This window comes from Aquarana catesbeiana, linkage group LG11 (genome assembly GCF_042186555.1).
Source record: "Aquarana catesbeiana isolate 2022-GZ linkage group LG11, ASM4218655v1, whole genome shotgun sequence".
Lineage (NCBI taxonomy): Eukaryota > Metazoa > Chordata > Amphibia > Anura > Ranidae > Aquarana > Aquarana catesbeiana.
Window position 1 is genome coordinate 65,989,182 of NC_133334.1, and position 21,648 is coordinate 66,010,829.

Here is a 21,648-nt window from a genome sequence, read left to right on the forward strand (position 1 = left end):
AGGTTGTGGATCCAGATCCTTTCACATCCGAAAGTGCCCAGATCCTGATCAGGGAGATCATGGGGTGTAATTTACAATTGGAAATCATCAAGAAAAACATCAATGATGTTATTCCAAAAAATAAAAACATCATTGATGTTTTGGGGCGAGTTTAAAGCCCCTCCAAATCACTTTCTTCTTTTGTGTGCTACAATGTGCTAAATGTTTTTGTGATTTTTCCCAAAGCCTAATTTGGAGGATGCACACAGTGTGCCAACATGTGCTATCTGCCATCACGGGAGATCAATGAACGCATTTTGGGGATGCAACCCCTTCCTCAATAATAAAGTAGCTGTGAGGAAGGACTTGCTCCCCCAAAACACGTCCCTTGATCCCCCGTGATGGCAGGTCGCACATGTTGACATTGTTAAATTGGTGTGCATCTTCCAAATTTGGCTTTTCCTGGGGTGATTTCACCCCATCTGAACGCAATATCAAACACAGTTCCTAAATACTCATGTCTGATATTGCCTTCAAATTCTACCAAATGTGACGTTTGTAAGTTCAAGATTTGTGTCTTTCTTGTTGGTTTTACACAGGCCTGTTTTATCTAAAATGGACATTTTGAGTTTTGATAATGCTACCCCAAAAATTGTTATACAACAAACATGTTGGTTTGTTTGAAAAACCTTTGGTAAATGCACATGTGATTGTGCAGGTATTAAAAAGATTGTTAATCAAGAATGTGTGGATTATTGTCTCAACGCTACAACACTTTTGTGGTGATGTCATTGCTGTTTTCAGCAAAAATGGGGGTTATTTCCTAAGGGCAAATCCTCTTGGCACTACAAGTGAAGTTTCGGTGCAGTTGCAACTGCACTTGTAGTGAAATGTGTTTTTGCATTTTAGTAAATAACAGCCAACAGTGCTTTGTATAATAAGGTTACACAGTCACCACATTTTCTGGACACATTTCTGTCAGGGTCAGCTAAAACAAACACAAGCAGTAAATGTCCACAAAGAATTTCTTTTTGTGTTTTATTATAAAAAGGCTTCACAGATTTGCTGGCATATTGATAGCCCCCCTACCCGCAAAGAACTCCAGGTAGCGTAACCGGACATCACGGGCACTCAGGGAGGGCAAGCCAGGACGGCCGCTTTCAAGCGCCGTCAGTGTGGTTTGATGTATCATTCCGGCCTCAGGCCCAACTGAGCCAGCATAGTTGGCCGAATGTTTCCTTAAAAAGTTATGGAGAACACAGCACGCCAGTATAATATGGTTCAGTTTATACTCCGCCATATGGATGGGTGTCATAAATAGGCGGAACCGGCTGGCCAGGATTCCAAATGTGTTCTCCACCACTCTTCGGGCTCTGGCCAGCCGGTAATTAAAAACCCTCTGTTCCGGGGTGAGGGTCCTCATCGGGAATGGCCGCATCAGGTGGTCACCCAGCGCAAACGCTTCATCAGCAACGAACACGAATGGGAGTCCTTTCACATTGTCCTCTGGAGCTGGCAAGTCCAAGCTGCCATTCTGGAGACGCCTGTAGAACTCCGTCTGGGCAATGACTCCACCATCGGACATCCGGCCATTCTTCCCCACGTCCACATACAAGAAGTCGTAATTAGCCGACACCACCGCCAACATCACTATACTATTGAACCCCTTATAGTTGAAATAGTACGACCCCGAGTTGGGTGGTGGGACGATGTGGACGTGTTTCCCATCAATTGCCCCTCCGCAGTTAGGAAAGTCCCACCGCTGGGCAAAGTGGGAGGCCACAGTCTGCCATTCCTGTGGCGTGGAAGGAAACTGTTGAGGAAAAAAAAATAAACATTACTATTTTTGATCAGAAACATGGCAAGCAGATTAGGCACAAACATTATGGGGCAACCTCCAGATAGCATTTATTAAGGGGAATTTAACAACGCCAAAGTATAAGGTACACCTATCATATTCCCCCTCCCCCCCTCTCATGGGCCATTTCTAACATTATGGGGTGTGTGGAAATCTTGGACAGGTAACCCTCTTCACTTCATTGAGAGATGAATGCCTAAATACAGGGTATTACTTGGAACAGCCCCTCCTTAGTTACACTATTGGCAGCCCACTGGACAGGTAAGAAGTGTCATAATACAAAGATATAAATACACACTGTACACATTTGAGGACATTTGGACATTCTGCTATTACCTATCAAGATAATAATAGAATAAAAAAACTTTAAACAGTACCATTTGAAAGTATACAGGCAGGTCCTTGCACTAAATGCTTTGGGGAATTCAACCATAAATCTGAGCACAAAAGAGATGGGTATAGTGTGTATGGGTTTGGCAAAGTCAGCAGATAGATGATTGAGGATAATGAATTGGGATCAGCTGACATAGCAGTTGGGGGAGGGAGAGTTACTAAAAATTATTTGGGGACACCACCAAAAAAAAAGCCTCTGGCACTCTGCCAGAATTTAAAGCAAAAAGAACATTTCCAAACATTTTAGGGGGTGTTTGGGGTAAAGCACTACTATGGAGCTGAAAAAATACATTGTTAAATGACTACATGAGGTGAATATAGGGGCAGGAGACACCATGCTGGGGAGGTTATTGAAGGGCAAATATGTATGAAAGGCCTAAAATAATAATTACATAAAAATCCAGCATGCATGAGGGCAAAGGGGACATTCACAGCATATTACAATCATGGTAATTAGGGAATGAGGAAAGAAATACAATATATTATCAAACATTCAATACAATAAAATGTGATATTAAAGGATAAAAATCTTACCTTCATATACTCCTTCTACAGGACCTGGATGATGGCAGAACAGGTCTCTGGGATGATGATACCCAGAGCCTGGGGGGAGATGCCTGTCGAGAACTTCAAGTCCTGCAGACTTCTCCCTGTCGCCAAATACCGCAGGGTAGCGACGAGCCTCTGCTCCGGAGTGATGGCTTGCCTCATGCAGGTATCCTGCCTGCTAATATAAGGGGTCAGCGAAGCCAACAGACTGTGAAACACGGGGTCCGTCATCCTGAGAAAGTTCCTGAAATCATCAGGATTATTCTCACGGATCTCACGGAGCAAAGGCATATGACAGAACTGGTCACGCTGAAGCAACCAATTCTTGGCCCATGAACTCCTCCCCACCCTGTTCATGGACTGGACTTGTGTCAAGGTCAGGACCCCAACACCAAGCCCCCGCACAGCACGAACTCTATGAGGAATACGCATACGCAACATGGCTAGAAAACGGTCGGCTGCTCAGAACGAAGTAACAGAACGCACTGAAGAACAGCAAGGCCTGTGAAGAGCGACCTGAAAAACAGTAACGAACGCACAAGAACACAATGACTAAGTCACGCAGAACTTGCACGCACTGAAGAGCAGATACAAACCCACAAGCACAAACTGAAGGGCAGAAAACGATCTGAAAGCCACGAGTCTGAAAAAGCGCGAATCGTCTCTCACCAAACTTTTACTAACACGAGATTAGCAAAAGGAGCCCAAAGGGTGCCGCGCTTGGTTCTGAACCGGCCTTTTCTAGTCTCGTCGTACGTGGTGTACGTGACCGCGTGGTTGACGATCGGAAATTCCGACAACTTTGTGCGACCGTGTGTAGACAAAAAAAGTTTGAGCCAACATCCGTCGGAAAAAAAGATTTTGTTGTCGGAATGTCCGAACAAAGTCCGACCGCGTGTACGCCCTATAACTGTGAGGGGTTATTGTGTTCTGCCACCACCAAGGCCCATTTTTTCAGCAGAGTATATAGTGCAGTTCGTATAGTATATATACTGCAGTTCAGAGTATATAGTGCACTCAGTGTCGTATATACTGTATAATACAGTGCAGGGTATATAGGGCAGTGTACAATATATAATATAATGTATTGAAGTGGTTAAGGGGAGCCCTATAACGGAATTAAGAAAAAAAAACAGCATGTTTCCCCTTGTCCATACCAGGCCCTTTCGGTCTGGTATGGGTCTGGTATGGGTCTGGTATGGATTTTGGGGGGGGACCTCCACGCCATTAAAAAAAAAAATTGGCGTTCCCCTTAATATCCATACCAGACCTGATGGGGCCTGGTATGGACTGGGGGGGGGGGGGCCACGCTGTTTTTTTAAATGATTTTTTACGTATATTGCCGGGATCTGGCAATACATTACAGCCATGAGAATTTTAGGTACTTGTACTTTTCTAAACATGGGGAAAATGTGCTACTTTACAGGCAGACTAAGGGGTCCCCCCAGGCAGGATATTTAAAGGAATATTTCATATTTATTGTTTCACTTTAAGCATTCTTAAAATCACTGCTCCTGAAAAAAACGACCGTTTTAAAAACTTTTTTTGCATTGCTACATGGGGCCCTGGGGCAGTATCCGGGTCCCCAAACACTTTTTATGGCAATAACTTGCATATTAGCCTTTAAAATGAGCACTTTTGATTTTTCACGTTCGTGTCCCATAGACTTTAACAGTGTTCGCGCAAATTTTTTGTCTGCTTGCCATTCCTGAAACCGGGGGGGTGTTCGGCTCATCCCTATACCCCAGTTATGAAAATAGATGATTTAGTACCTTTTTACACTGTAGACTGTTTATAATGATAACTGCATTGACTGGTGGCACTTTAACCATAAATCAGCTGCTTTTCTAGTTGTACATTTTGCTGTTATTACTAAACCACATATACATTATATTGTCAAAAGTATTGGGCCGCCTGCCTTTACATGCACATGAACTTTAAATGCATCCCAGTCTTAGTCTGTTGGGTTCAATATTGAGTTGGCCCACCCTTTGCTGCAGCTATAACAGATTCTGGGAAGGATGTCCACAAGGTTTAGGAGTGTGTCTATGGGAATGTTTGACCATTCTTCCAGAAGTGCGTTTGTGAGGTCAGGCACCAATGTGGACAAGAAGGCCTGGCTCGCAGTCTCCGAATGAATTCATGCCAAAGGTGTTCTATCAGGTTGAGGTCAGGACTCTGTGCAGGCCAGTGAAGTTCCTCCACCCCAAAATCACTCATCCGTGTCTTTATGGACCTTGTATTGTGTACTGGTCCAAATCATTTGGTGGAGGGTGGACTATGGTGTGGGGTTGTTATTCAGGGGTTGGCCTCAGCCCCTTAGTTCCAGTGAAGGGAACTCTTAAAGGCGTCAGCATACCAAGACATTTTGGACAATTTAATGCTCCCAACTTTATGGGAACAGTTTGGGGATGGCCCCTTCCTGTTGCCAACCTGACTGCGCAGACATGGATGAGCGAGTTTGGGGTGGAGGAACTTGACTGGCCCACGCAGAGTTCTGACCTCAACCCAATAGAACACCTTTGGGATGAATTAGAGCAGACTGTGATCCAGGCCTTCTCATCCAACATCAGTACCTGACCTCACAAATGCGCTTCTGGAAGAATGGTCAAACATTCCCATAGACACACTCCTAAACCTTGTGGACAGCCTTCCCAGAAGAGTTGAAGCTGTTATAGCTGCAAAAGGTGGGCCAACTCAATAGTGAACCCTACAGACTAAGGCCTGATTCACACCTATGCATATTTAGTGCTTTTTGCATTTTGCAGATTTGCACTTCAAGACGTGTTCCATAGGAAAACATGTTAAATCGACTGTAGTGCAAATTTTCAAAATGCAAAAAGCACTAAAAATGCACAGGTGTGAATCAGGCCTAAGACTGGGTTGCCATTAAAGTTCATGTGTGTGTAAAGACAGGTGTCCCAGTGCTTTTGACAATATAGTGTACAGTATCTGATGATATCAATAACAAATGCAAGGCCAGAGATGGATTCAAGTAAAATGGGCATTAGGCAAGGTAGCAACATTGACCCTTCCATCCCTTCAGCTAATATTGATAAGGATTGCACTGTACTGGTATTTTCCTATGAGGTTCCCTGAAGACGTTCACAACGAAACGTACGTCGGAGCGGTACGTGGTCACGTGTGTTCCCTTCGCCATCCAACATCCGGATCCTCTGGTGGTACATCCGTACTAGGTGGAACGCACGCCGTTCATGAGGCGATGTGATGGGTTCATGACACCAATCTACCCTGATATACGAACAGCCTCAGTGCCGGGTGGGCACCTTCAAATGTAAGAGGCCATTTGGCGTTTTTTAATGGTATTTCAATTTTATATTAAATGGTTTTACGCTATGGAGACTGTGTTTGTTTCCCTATATCCTTGTCTTGAATGAGTGGGACGGGAGAGATCCATGCCTAAAGCATCATCCGGGTATTCAGCCTTCCATGTGAGCAGGCACAATCCTGCGCAAGCGCTAGTGACTCTCTTTTTAAGTAAAGGGGTCATTGGTATCTGGTAAGCAGATATCTTATACTTCATGGTGTAATCTTTCTTATTTGGTGATGGAATTCTTTCTATCAACGGCAGGGACTTGGCACATAATTTTGAACATAATTTGAAGATATCACTCAGTTTAGTTTGTAATACTTCACTGGATTGGGACAATTTATCATTAATATTTTCATCACTTTATTGTTTGTTCTTTCAACCTATTCATTCACTGTGATTGCTATGTTTTTTTAATTCAACACATTTGTTCGAGTTTTTTGTATTAGTCTGTTTAAACAATTTTTTTAGCCTATAGCGCCCTCTATCTTTAGTACATACACTTTTTGACACAATTGTTCAAATTAGGGGAGCTGCTTGGTATAGGTATCTATTTAAGTGTACACCTTTCATGGTTAGTACCATTTTTTAATTTTTGTTTATAAACTATGATGATTATATTTTATAATTAAAAAAAAAAACACTATTGACACCATTGGTGCGGAGGCTACTGTTTTTCACATTTTCCTATGAGGCACAACCTGCCTACAAGTACATCCTCCCTTGCAAAGTGACAGGTGTACAGATTTGACTAATTGCGCATTTCTTCTGGTAATACCACATGTGGCCAAGGTGGGGGGGCGCCATAGAGCCTCAGAAATACTCGGGGACAGCTCAGTTGAACTCGGAAAGCCCGGGAAACACTTGGGAACTGAGTATTTCCAAGTGGTTCCGAGTATTTCCGAGTGGCTCTGAACTGCTCCGAGTGTCCATGGCACCCCCGCACCTCTGGACAAATGCGGTACTGCACACCCCATTAGCTTGAATTCTGTTTGTTTTGCAAGACAACACTCGCAAACCGAGTCAGAATTTTTTAAAAAAGGTTGCTCGTCTTTTTAAACACTCGTTAACTGCGTTATTCGTAAACCAAGGTTCCTCTGTATTCACTTCCTACTTGGCTGACTTCTGTAAAATTTAAAATGTTCCTCCACTTGTCAAGATGTCCACCAACAAGGACTTGGACTGCAATAAAAACGGGATATCAGTTGTACCTTTTTCTTGAGCTAGCCAAGGTCAAAACGGTATTAAACCCAAAACCAAAAATGCAAAATATTGCAGCTTGCTAACTATCAGTTGTAGTGGCTGCATTCGTTTTTTCTCAGACTTATTTTCCTGTTTTCACCTGGTAATCCGGCAAGTAACACACCTTTTGTATTAGAGTGCCCCCACTCTGGGTGAAGGAGCACGGGGCATTTTCAGTCTGGGGGGAGGGTAGTGTTAAATATACTAGCAGATTTAAATACTCTAACAAATTGAAGCCAAACTCCAGCTTTCAATTTATAAGCAGCTACAGCAAGCAGTTTTATTTTATACTTTCAGGATAAAGGTTTTACATAAATAAATAAAAGCTGATCATTGTAAGCACCCCCGTCAGTGGTAAATGGTTTGTCTCATCCCTGTAGACCGATACATCTGCAGTAGAGCTTGTTCTTTTGAAAACAACAGACTTACTAGCCAGATCACCAGATAAAAATAGAAGAAAGAAAGCAAAAAGGAAAAGTATGCAGTTATCACGTCTGAGAATTGGTAAGCCGCAATATAGCCAATATTTGCTTTTGGGTTTAATACTGCTTTAAATGTAAAAGTTCCATTTTGTCCTTTAAATTTTTTATATCACTATTTCCTTGTATATTTTGCTACAAGGAATATATGTTTTGTCTCGATGAAATATTGGAGTCGTTTTTCTTCTGAAATTATTTACTTTATAAAACAAAAACTTTGTCCATGCACCCGTACTAGTTCCTCGAATGCCTATAGCACTATATTGATAATTCTTGCGAGACTTCATCTTAGAATAATAAATAGTTTAAAAGTACACAATGTTTTGCAGTATTATCTAGACATATTGAACAAGTATCCACCGATCAGCCATAACTTTATGACCAGAGACAGATAAAGGGAATATCTCGTTACAATGGCATCTAAAAATTGGGGGGATATATTAGGCAACAAGTGAACATGTTGTCCATGAAGTTGATGTGGTAAAAGCAGAAAAAAAAATGGGCATCGCAGTTTGTTGTGTATGGGGCTGTGAAGCCCATGGTGACCCATGTCCACAGCCAAAAGCTTCTACAATGGTCACATGAACATCAGAACTGCACTACAAAGCAATGGAAGAAGGTGGCTTGGTGTGACAAATCGCATTTTCTTTTACATTATGTGGATGACCGGGTGCGTCACTTACCTAGGGAAGAGATGGCACCAGTATGCGGTATAAGAAGGCAAGTTGGCAGAGGCAGTTTGATGCTTTGGGCAATGTTCTGATGGGAAACCTTGGGTCCTGCCATTCATGTGGTTGTTACTTTGGTGTCCATGCCTCAATAGGTCAGGGCTGTTTTAGCAAAAGGGGCCATACTCAATATTAGGCATAGCTCCCAACTGTCCCTGATTTGGAGGGACTGTCCCTGATATAGAGCAATGTCCCTCTGTCCCTCATTCCTCCTCATTTGTCCCTCATTTGTCCCTGATCTATATAGATGTATATAAAATGCACTTTTTATCTATCAAAAAGTGTTTTCCAGCACTAAGCCTTTCATCTGATTTCTAAATTGCTGCATTTGAAAATTGCAAAAGCCAATATAAAGGAATAGTAGTGGTAAAAAAAAACACTTGTGGGTTTAACCAATCTTGTTTTTTGTACAATTCTCCTTTAAAGGGGTGTGGCCAGGGGTGTGTCCTATGCCTGCATACTTTTGCTGATAGGTGTCCCTCATTCCCATCTCAAAAAGTTGGGAGGTATGTATTAGGTGGGTGGTCATAATGTTATGACTGATCTGTGTGTATTTCCTTTCTTATTTAGATTATTATGTATGTGTTTGATAATCTTGTCTGTGTGGTCATGCATTGGGCCAGTGAAGGTCTCAAGTTGTCAAATGGCCAGCTGTCCAACCCTAGTCCTGTGTAGTATATGAGGACGTTGAGGGACAGTCCATTTCTGGAGCGGAGGAGGAGCAGTTAATCCTTGCCGTGAGAAGTTTTTAGTTTTCAAGAGTTACACTTTAGGGAAGCTAGACTGTGACAAGTAAGAGTAGAAAATACCCTATCATCAGTGATCAGTGGGAATAAAAAAAAAAAAACGCTGGCTCAATGGGTGTAAAAAATGATCCAGGGTTGTGGTCAGTGGGAGTAAAAAAACCCCTGGCTCAGTGGGAGTAAAGGGTCGTACACACGATCGGACTTTTTGACAACAAACATGCAAATTAGCTGTTTTAGAGCAACATCCGACCGTGTGTACGCTCCATCGGACAAGCTTTTTTCAGTTTCCATCGGACTTTTGTTGGCTGTGTGAACGGACAAACTTTCCTACAACAAAAGTCCGATGGAGCAAAGTCCGATCGTGTGTACACAAAGGCATCAGACTTTTGTACAAACTACAGTACGCAGCCGCGAGAATGTTTCCAGCGCGATCAGATCGCGCTGGTTCTCGGCGCTAGCTGCAATAGGAAAAACACATTTTCCTACTGCGGCGGGCGCGAGAGGGAATTCCCCTCTGAGGAATACCAAGCCCTTCGGTCTGGTATGGATTTTAAGAAGAAGCCCCTACGCCGAAAAAACGTTGTGGGGGTCCCCCCAAATCCATACCAGAACCTTATCCGAGCACGCAGCCCGGCCGGTCAGGAAAGGGGGTGGGGACAAGCGAGCGCCCCCCCTCCTGAGCCGTACCAGGCCGCATGCCCTCAACATGGGGGGGGTGCTTTGGGGGAGGGGGGCGCCCTGCGGGGCCCCCCACCCCAAAGCACCTTTTCCCCATGTTGATGAGGACAAGGGCCTCTTCCCGACAACCCTGGCTGTTGGTTGTCGGGGTCTGCGGGCGGGGGGGCTTATCGGAATCCGGAAGCCCCCTTTAATAAGGGGGCCCCCAGATCCCGGCCCCCCACCCTACGTGAATGAGTATTGGGTACATCGTACCCCTACCCATTCACCTAGGGAAAAAAAGTGTCAATAAAAAACACAGTACACAGATTTTTAAAGTAATTTATTAGGCAGCTCTGGGGTCTTCTTCCGACTTCGGGGGTCTTCTTCCGACTTCGGGGGTCCTCTTCCGACTTCGGGGGTCTTCCTCCGACTTCAGGGGTCCTCTTCCGACTTCGGGGGTCTCTCCGGCGTCTTCTCCCGGTGTCCGCATCTTCTGCCAGCTCCACCGCTATCTTCTGGCGATCTTTTGCCAGCGGTGGCCCGGACTTCTGGATCATCTTCTTCCCTCTTCTCTTCCAGAGATGTTGACACGACGCTCTCTCCAGCCGGAATGCTCTCTGTGCGCTCTCCGCAACGGACTTATACAGGCGGTGACCCCGCCTCCTATGACATCACAGTCCCGGGGCATGCTGGGAATGTGAGGTCATAAGGGGGCGTGGTCGTAGGATAACATGACCATGCCCCCTTATGACCTCACAGTCCCAGCATGCCCCAGGACTGTGAAGTCATAGGGGGGCGGGGTCACCGCCTATATAAGTCCGTTGCGGAGCGCACAGAGAGCATTCCGGCTGGAGAGAGCGTCGTGTCAACATCTCTGGAAAAGAAGAGGGAAGAAGACGATCCAGAAGTCTGGGCCACCCCTGGCAAAAGAGCGCCAGAAGATAGAGGTGGAGCCGGCAGAAGATGCGGACACCGGGAGAAGACGCCGGAGAGACCCCCGAAGTCGGAAGAGGACCCCCCGAAGTCGGAAGAAGTCCCCCGAAGTCGGAAGAAGTCTAATAAATTACTTTAAAAATCTGTGTACTGTGTTTTTTATTGACACTTTTTTCCCTAGGTGAATGGGTAGGGGTACGATGTACCCCATACTCATTCACATAGGGTGGGGGGCCGGGATCTGGGGGCCCCCTTATTAAAGGGGGCTTCCGGATTCCGATAAGCCCCCCGCCTGCAGACCCCGACAACCAACGGCCAAGGTTGTCGAGAAGAGGCCTTTCTCCTCATCAACATGGGGACAAGGTGCTTTGTGGTGCCCCCTCCCCCAAAGCACCCACCCCCCCATGTTGAGGGCATGCGGCCTGGTACGGCTCAGGAGGGGGGGGGCGCTCGCTCGTCCCCACCCCCTTTCCTGACCGTCCGGGCTGCGTGCTCGAATAAGGGTCTGGTATGGATTCGGGGGGGACCCCCACACCGTTTTTTCGGCGTAGGGGGTTCCTCTTAATATCCATACCAGGCCTAAGGGCCTGGTATGCCCCTGGAGGGGAACCCATGCCGGTTTTTTATTTAAAATTTGGCGTGGAGTTCCCCCAAGATTCATACCAAACATAGTGCCTGGCATTGGCGGGGATCCAAGTCGGATCCCCGCACCAGTGTCAACCCGGCTCGCAAGGTGTCAATCTCGCCAATAAAAGTGGCGAGATTCAGACAACAATACAGAAGTTGACCAAAGGGTGGTGGTAAAGAGCTGAAAAACCACATGATATGGTGAAAATTGGCTGGAAAAGTCCTGTCGTCTGTATGCAAGACAAACTTTTGGGCAATGCCCTTTGTACAAAAATCCAAGGGAAAGTTTGTACAAAGTCCTATCGTGTGTATGGGGCTTTAGAAATGAGTAAAGTTGGGCGAACAGTTTGAGCCCGAACATCGCCCATTCACCTGGACATTTTTTTTAATAAAGGAATTGTCAAAAACTGCCTCCTGTCTTTATTTATTTTGACACTTTTTTTTGTGAATGAGTAGGGATGCAATGTAACCCATACTCATTCACATAAGGAGGGGGCTGGGATCTGGAGGCCCCCTTCTTAACCACTTCAGCCCCGGCAGGATTTGCCCCCTCCCTGACCAGGCCATCTTTTGCGATACGGCACTGCCTGCTTTAACCTTTAACTGACACTTGCGCGGAGGTACGACACTGTACCTAAACAAAATTTATGTTTTTTTTCCCCACAAATAGAGCTTTCTTTTGGTGGTATTTGATAACCTCTGTGGTTTTTATTTTTCGCGCTATAAACAAAAAAAGAGCGTCAATTTTGAAAAAACACAATATTTTGTACTTTTTGCTATAATAAATATCCAAAAACAAAAAAGTAAAAAATCTAATTTCTTCATCAATTTAGGCCAATATGTATTCTTCTACATATTTTTGGTAAAAATCACAATAAGCGTATATTGATTGGTTTGCGCAAAAGTTATAGCGTCTACATAATAGGGGAAAGATTTATGTCATTTTTATAAAAAAATTATTTTTTTTTACTAGTAATGGCAATCTGCGATTTTTATCAGGACTGCGACATTGCAGCAGAGAGATCGGACACTTTTGACACTTTTTTGGAACCATTGACATTTATACAGCGATCAGAGCTAAAAATAGCCACTGATTACTGTATAAATATCATTGGCAGTGAAGGGCTTAACACTAGGGGGTGATCAAGGGGTTAACTGTGTTCCCTATGTGTGTTTCTAACTGTGGGGGGATAGGAGTGACTGGGGGAGGAGACATATCGTTGTTCCTACTTAATAGGAACATATGATCTGTCTCTACTCCCCTGACAGAACCAGGATTTGTGTTTTTACTCGTTCTGTCAGGAGCAATCGCGGGTGCCCGGCGGGCACACGCATCGGCTCCGGGGACATGTTGCTGGCGCGTGCCTGCTATAGCTTCGTACAGCGTACGTACAGCCACACCAATTTATGCAGCCATGCCAACCTGCCGCAGTATAATTGCGGCGGCTGGTCGACAAGCAGTTAAAGGGGGCTTCCATCTTCCGATAAGCCCCCTGCCCACAGACACCCACAACCACCGCCAGGAACGCTGCTGCCAGGCTCATCCACCTCACAAACCGCTCAGCGTCTGCTACACCCCTCTGCCAATCCCTCCATTGGCTGCCACTCAGTCACCGAATTAAATTCAAGATACTAACTATAACTTACAAAGCCATCCACAACCTGGCCCCCAGCTACATCTCTAACCTAGTCACAAAATACCAACCTAATCGTTCTCTTCGCTCCTCCCAAGACCTCCTGCTCTCAAACTCCCTTGTCACCTCATCCCATGCTCGCCTTCAGGACTTCTCCAGAGCCTCCCTCATCCTCTGGAATGCTCTACCCCAATCTGTCTGATTTTCTCCTACTTTATCCACTTTCAGACGATCCCTGAAAACTCATCTCTTCAGAGAAGCCTATCTGGCCCCCACCTAACAACTGTACATTTATCTTCTCAATCAGCACATCACCCACAGTTATTACCTCTTGTATCTCTTGACCTTTGCTCTTATTTTGTAAGCTCTAAGGAGCAGGGCCCTCTGATTCCTACTGTATTAAAGTGTATTGTATTTGTACTGTCTACCCTCAAGTAAAGCGCTACGTAAACTGTTGGCGCTATATAAATCCTGTATAATAATAATAATAATGTAAAGTAGTGAGTGCACAGCTTGTTTAATAGTGTAAAGCCCCATACACACCATTCTATTTTCTGCAGATTTTTGTCTTCATATTTACCAAAACCATATAATATGAGGTCAAACCTTAAGAGTTTCAATTTGTATGTGATCAGGCAGGCCCTTGCACTACATGGTTTTGGTAAATCTGAAGACGAAAATCTGCATGAGGTCTAAATTTGTTTTTTCGAGGGGGGGGGGGGGGCGCTTCAACAGTGACAATACACAGTCGCATTTAACCCTTTCTTCGACTACTAGTGGGGGTTAAAAACGCCCCGCTAGCGGCCGAATAGTGCCGCTTAAACGATGGTAAAGCGCCGCTAAAACTAGCAGCGCTTTACCGATAACGCGGCCAGATGGCAGTGTGAAATAGCTCTTGAGATAATTCAACTTCACTTTGTATGGTAGTTACTCAGTCTCAGGCATACCATGCCCATATAAATATAACCTAGAGAATGTACATCTTTCTATATTGCAATACAGTATAGGTTGTTTTCATCAAGATCAAAATATGGCCACAACAGATGTTTTGCAATACATTGCAATATAGAAAGATGTACATTCTCTAGGCTATATTTATATGGGCATAGTATGCCTAAAACTGAGTAACTTCCATACAAAGTGAAGAAGATTATATAACATACAAATATCTTTTCCAGTAATAGCTCAGCTGTCCAACTTTCCAAGTAATATATATATATATCTAAATTCTCCTCCTAACTGGCACTGCTGTTACCTGTAGTTCTTCAGGATTTCCTCTTGTGATGCGATAGGCCCGGGCACTGGCAGCATATTCTTGGCCACTGACTGCACACACCTGTGGGAGGAGCTGGCACCGCACCGGCCGGATCTGCATAGCGACGTACATACACAGGCAGGCAGCCAATCACGAAACAGCCGAGATGTCGAGCAGAGGCCCGAGCGGCAGAGCCAATCCGATGATCGGGCCAGGGGTGAGGGAGGGAGGGACGGATGTCTGTATTATCTGTGATAAGTCGGAAAAGAAAGCAGCCCCAGGCCAGCAGACTCAGAAAAAAAGTCCATGGTGGGCGCGATGGTGGCCGCGGCGGCCATGGCAACACAGGGCAACTGTCTTCAACACCTTCTTACGATTCCAGGGGGGGCAATTGCCCCCCCCGCCTTATGCTGCGGACGCCCATGTACAAAGCCATTAACCACTAAAGGACCAAGCCTCTTATTTTACACTTGCTATTCACAAGTTAAAATCAGTTTTTCTAGAAAATTACTTAGAACCCCTAAACATTATATATAATTTTTTCTAACACCCTAGAGAATAAAATGGCGGTCATTGCAATACTTTCTGTAACACCGTATTTGCGCAGCGGTCTTACAAGCACACTTTTTTTGGAAAAAATAAAATTTTTTGAATTAAAAAATAAGAAATAATAATGGGATGGCGCCAAACTTTTACCCTTAAAAATCTCCATAGGCGATGTTTAAAAATTTCTACCGGTTACCAGTTTTGAGTTACAGAGGAGGTCTAGGGCTAGAATTATTGCTCTCACTCTAACGATTGTGACGATACCTCACGTGTGTGGTTTGAACACCGTTTTCATATGCGGTCACTACTCATGTATGCGTTCGCGTCTGCGTGCAAGCTTGTCGGGACAGGGCGCTTTAAAAAAAATGTGGGGTCACTTTTATTCCTATTACAAGGAATGTAAACATCCCTTGTAATAGAAAAAAAGCATGACAGGACCTCTTAAATATTAGATATGTGGTCAAAAAGACCTCAGATCCCATATTTACACTAAAATGCAATAAAAAAAAAGTCACTTGATAAAAAAAAAAAAAAATTCTCCTTTTAGAGCTATGGGCGGAAGTGACGTTTGATGTAGCTTCCGCCCTCCCATGCCATGGAGCCGAGCGGGGGCCATCTACTCCTCACTTGGCAGCCAGGCACCTGTGGGAGTGGACGCGATCATCTCCCCCGCTACCGGCGGGTCCAGTAAGCGGCGGAGATGACCAAAGTGAGTACACCCCTAAGTGAAAGTGTCAATATTTTGTGTGGTCACCATTATTTTCCAGCACTGCCTTAACCCTCTTGGGCATGGAGTTCACCAGAGCTTTACGTGTTGCCACTGGAGTCCTTTTTCACTCCTCCATGATGAAATCACAGAGCTAATGGATGTTAGAGACCTTGCGCTCCTCCACCTTCCGTTTGAGGATGTCCCACAGATGCTCAATAGGGTTTAGGTCTGGAGACATGCTTGGCCAGTTCATCACCTTTACCCTCAGCTTCTTTAGCAAGGCAGTGGTCGTCTTGGAGGTGTGTTTGGGGGTGTGTCTTTGGAATATTGCCCTGCGGCCCAGTATCTGAAGGGAGGGGATCATTCTCTGTTTCAGTATGTCACGGTACATGTTGGCATTCATGGTTCCCTCAATGAACCATAGCTCTCCAGTGTCGACAGCACTCATGCAGCCCCAGACCATGACACTTCCACCACCATGCTTGACTGTAGGCAAGACATACTTGTCTTTGTACTCCTCACCTGGTTTCCACCACACACGCTTGACACCATCTGAACCAAATAACTTTATCTTGGTCTCATCAGACCGAAGGACATGGTTCCAGCGATCCATGTCCTTAGTCTGATTGTCTTCAGCAAATTGTTTGCGGACTTTCTTGTATATCATATTTAGAAGAGGCTTCCTTCTGGGTTGACAGCCATGCAGACCAATTTGATGCAGTGTGTGGCATATGGTCTGAGCACTGACAGGCTGACCCCCCACCCCTTCAACCTCTGCAGCAATGCTGGCAGCACTCATACGTCTATTTCCCAAAGACAACCTCTGGATATGACGCTGGGCATGTGCTCTCAACTTCTTTGGTCGACCATGGCGAGGCCTGTTCTGAGTGGAACCTGTCCTGTTAAACCACTGTATGGTCGTGGCCACCATACTGCAGCTCAGTTTCAGGGTCTTAGCAATCTTCTTATAGCCTAGGCCACCTTTATGTAGAGCAACATTTTTTTTTTCAGATCCTCAGAAAGTTCTTTGCCATGAGGTGCCATGTTGTACTTCCAGTGACCAGTATGAGAGAGTAAGAGGGATAACACCAAATTTAACACACCTGATCCCCATTCACACCTCATCAACACTAATGAGTCACATGACACCAGGGAGGGAAAATGGCTAATTGGGCCCAATTTGGACATTTTCACTTAGGGGTGTACTCACTTTTGTTGCCAGCGGTTTAGACATTAATGGCTAGGTGTTGAGTTATTTTGAGGGGACAGCAAATTTACACTGTTATACAAGCTGTACACTCACTACTTTACATTGTAGCAAAGTGTCATTTCTTCAGTGTTTTCACATGAAAAGATATAATAACATATTTACAAAAATGTGAGGGGAGTACTCACTTTTGTGAGATACTATAAGCCTTCAAAATGGGTACTTTTGATTTTTCAAGTTCGGTCGCATAGACTTCAATAGGGTTCATGGTTCGGGTCCGAACCTTTGCGATGTTCGAGAGTTCTGGTGCGAACCAAACCCGGGGGTGTTCAGCCCAACTGTAGTGGCCAGTGGGAGTAAAAAAATGCTCCAGCTCCATTGGTAAGGGGAAGAAGAAATAACGCTCCATTGATATCAGTAGAAGGAATAACATTACATCATTGGAATCAGTGGAAGTAATAATACCCAATTGTTGGTGCTACTGTGCTACTTTCCCCCATCCCTGGTGCTACTGTGAGCAACTGTGCCCTGTGTTGGTGTCAATGGGAGGAAATGTGCCCATTGTTGGTGTCGGTGGGAGGAATTGTGCCCATTGTTGGTGTTAATTGGAGGAATTGTGCCCTTCGTTGGTGTCCCTGAAAGGAATTGTACTCTTCATTTAAGTCAGTGGAAAAATATGTACCCTTCATTGGTGTCAGTGGAAGGAATTGTACCCTTCATTGGCGTTAGTAGGAGGAATTGTACCCTTCACTGATGCCAGTGGAAGGAATTGTGTCCTTCATTGGTGTCAGTAGGAGGTATTATGCTTATTGATGGTGTCAGTGAAGAATTATGCTTGTTATTTGTGTCATTGAAAGGAATAGTACTTCACTGTGGGTGTGAGTGGGAGTAGTAGTGTACCATTGTGTCAGTGGGAAAAATAGTGACCAAGAGGCCAGATAACGGCGGGCAAAGAAATTAATATTGCCCACTGGCCACACTTTGACCAGAAGATATTAGAAGATAATAGAATGTCAAAGGAATAGATCAATTAAATGATCAGGTAAAGAAAATATTTTTTGTTTAGTTTTTTTTTAACACTGATGGCCAGCACACTTTAAGGGTTACATACAGTAAAACTCCCTTCTTCATGTCTAACAAAAAAAGAATGAAATAAGCAAGCAGAATCTCCAGAACTTTCATCTTTTACAGTCAATATCAACACTCAGACTTAGTTTGAACTTATGTTCTCCATCAAATATGGCAATGGCCAATTCTGCTAGTTTCCATGGTCATCTTGGTTACAACATCCGTCCTGCACAGCGGGTCCGTATTGATGGCACGATAACACCCACTGTCTTCTCTGGGAAGCCATCCTTCATGCTTCACAAGACTATCTCACGTTCGCTTTTTTTTTTAAGAGTACCCAGCTGGGTTTTTCTCCCTTGGGTTGTTAATCTTGGCATTTCTTTACCTATGTACCTGCATGTGTTTTTATTTTGCAGCACAGTTCTCCTTATACCTAAACAGCTTTAGAGAGATAATTTTAGACCCATCCACGGACATGGCTTGGGTCTAACCATGCCACGTGTTATATCATCCAAATTCCTATGTATAGGACATTATTCCTAATTACCTGTCAATTTATTGCGGTATAACTGATGCCTAATGCCGCGTACACACGAACGGACTTTACGGCAGACTTGGTCCGGCGTACTGGATTTCGTCAGACAATTCGATCGTGTGTGGGCTCCAGCGGACTTTGTTTTCTCAAAAGCTGGACGGACTGAGGCCTCTTTCACACGGACGATCCGTATGTCTGTTTTTCATCCTTCCGTTTTCGGATGAAAAACGGACATACATTCATCCCTATGGAGTGTCGGATGTCAGCGGTGACATGTCTGCTGACATCTGACCCGCTCCGATCCGAAAAGTGTAACGGAGGAAAAACCTACTTTTCCATCCGTTTTCGGATCGGATCGGGTGACGACGGACACTACGGTCCGTCATCATCCGATCCCCCCATAGGGGAGAGCTGCGCTCTGACAGGTCCGCCGCTGCACAGCGTGCAGCGATGGACCTGTCATCTTCCTGCTCAGCGGGGATCGGCGGAGCGATCCCCGCTGAGCAAGCGGGTGTTCACGGGGCGGATCATGACTGATCTGCCCCGTGTGAAAGAGCCCTTAGATTTGAAACATGTTTTAAATCAATCCGTCGAAATCGAGTCCGGTCGAAAAGTCCGCTCGTCTGTATGCTAGTTCGATGGACAAAAAGCCACGCCAGGGCAGCTATTGGCTACTGGCTATGAACTTCCTTGTTTTAGTCCGGTCGTACGTCATCACGTACGAATTCGACGGACTTTGGTGGATTGTGTGTAGGCAAGTCCGTTCATTCAGAAAGTCCGTCGTAAAGTCCGTCGAAAAGTCCGCCGGGCAAAGTCTGCCATAAAGTCCGCTTGTGTGTACGCGGCATAAGATTGGATATCCATTTTTTAGTTATCATTTCTTGAAATCTATGTTATTGCTTACATGTAGCAAATCTATTTTGCTGATCTTTGTTTATGTACCTTCTAAAATTAATAAAATATGATTGATAAAAAAAAGAATGAAATAAAATGGTGACTCCTGACTGTTTTTTTATCCAGCGCTATGAAATGAGAAATGGCAAGTCGGAAACTCATTCATCCGAAAATGATAATTTTTATTGATGCAGTTGGAGTACAGAAAGTACAGGGGCTTACACCCTTTGGCCTGTAGCCTTTATCATAGCCATATCATTTTTGGGTGTAAGGAAGACACCGTAAGCCAGTGCACCGATCCAGATCCTTCACCACGTTGGACCTTACTTCCAGTGATTTTAGAGATAGGTGTAGGAGCCTACCTAAAGATGAGGGTTAAAAAAAAGTAACAATATCAGTTGGAAGATTCGTAATAGGTAACACAAAGAGAGGAGGTGTGTACAGGGGTTAGAAACAACATTGAAAAATGATGAAAGAACAGCTTACACTAAACATTGAAATTTGTACAAACAGGTTGGTGTTTTTCTGTTGACAAGCATTTATAAAACATTTTTGAAGGATCTGGAGAACACTGCTTGAATATTAGATCAAGTCATATGGAACAGTGTTACCCCTTGAGAAGACAAAGGAATATTTGCGCTAACCACAAAGAAGTAAAATAGCACCCAACTGAAAGGTGTATGAGTGTACACGTGGTAGAACTGAATGCCGCAACTCTATTAGTTTAAACACTAAAAACCTGAAATAAACTGAAAAACAGAGAAAAAAGCGCGCAAATCCATTCAACCACTAGTGATAAATATATAAAAAAATATGTAAAAGATATATATATGTATGAAAAAACGTGTATATATAAAAAATATGTAGCACAGAATACCAGCATTAATAGTGTAAAAAGAACTCCATAATTATACTCCAAAAAAGTGTATAATAATGCACAAACATATATATATATAAATATTGGAGAAGAAAAGGGGTCCATATAACATCTGAAAAAAGGTCCACAGAGGGGAGTCCTTATGTAATTCTCCAGAAAACAAGGCAGATACTCTTCAATCCAACCTTCTGAAGTGAAGTGCAAGATGTGATAATGCAAACTGCTTACCAGAAACGTAGGATCCCAAGTAATATAGATCAGAAACGCCTGTGCATTAGCCTGCTGGCAGGTCCGCTTGTAGTACTCTCACAACGGGGAGATATCCACCTGTTCACAGGAACCAACGGAAGAGAGCCTTACTCCCGGGATCGATCTTTATAAAAGCAGGGATCTGGAAAGTCTCATGGAATGAGGGACAGAAGAGGACTTCGTGGTGTAGTATGCTCCAGCATAATATTTTTTATTTACGAACGGGTCATACAGGTTTAAAATCCATAAAGTTTCAGCGAGTAAAAAAATGGTTTGAACTAGCCGCAGTGTAGACCAGCCAGCTGTTCAGCGTGATGATGTCACAGGACTATGCTCCACCCGATGCGTTTCCCCATAGAAGGCATCAACTGGGAACCAGTGGATATCTCCCCGTTGTGAGAGTACTACAAGCGGACCTACCAGCAGGCTAATGCACAGGCGTTTCTGATCTGTGTTACTTGGGATCCTACGTTTCTGGCAAGCAGTTTGCATTATCACATCTTGCACTTCACTTCAGAAGGTTGGGTTGAAGAGTATCTGCCTTGTTTTCTGGAGAATTACATAAGGACTCCCCTCTGTGGACCTTTTTTCAGATGTTATATGGACCCCTTTTTTTCCCCCAATATTTATATATATTGTGTCAGTGGGAAAAATAGTGACCAAGAGGCCAGATAACGGCGGGCAAAGAAATTAATATTGCCCACTGGCCACACTTTGACCAGAAGATATTAGAAGATAATAGAATGTCAAAGGAATAGATCAATTAAATGATCAGGTAAAGAAAATAGTTTTTGTTTAGTTTTTTTTTAACACTGATGGCCAGCACACTTTAAGGGTTACATACAGTAAAACTCCCTTCTTCATGTCTAACAAAAAAAGAATGAAATAAGCAAGCAGAATCTCCAGAACTTTCATCTTTTACAGTCAATATCAACACTCAGACTTAATTTGAACTTATGTTCTCCATCAAATATGGCAATGGCCAATTCTGCTAGTTTCCATGGTCATCTTGGTTACAACATCCGTCCTGCACAGCGGGTCCGTATTGATGGCACGATAACACCCACTGTCTTCTCTGGGAAGCCATCCTTCATGCTTCACAAGACTATCTCACGTTCGCTTTTTTTTTTAAGAGTACCCAGCTGGGTT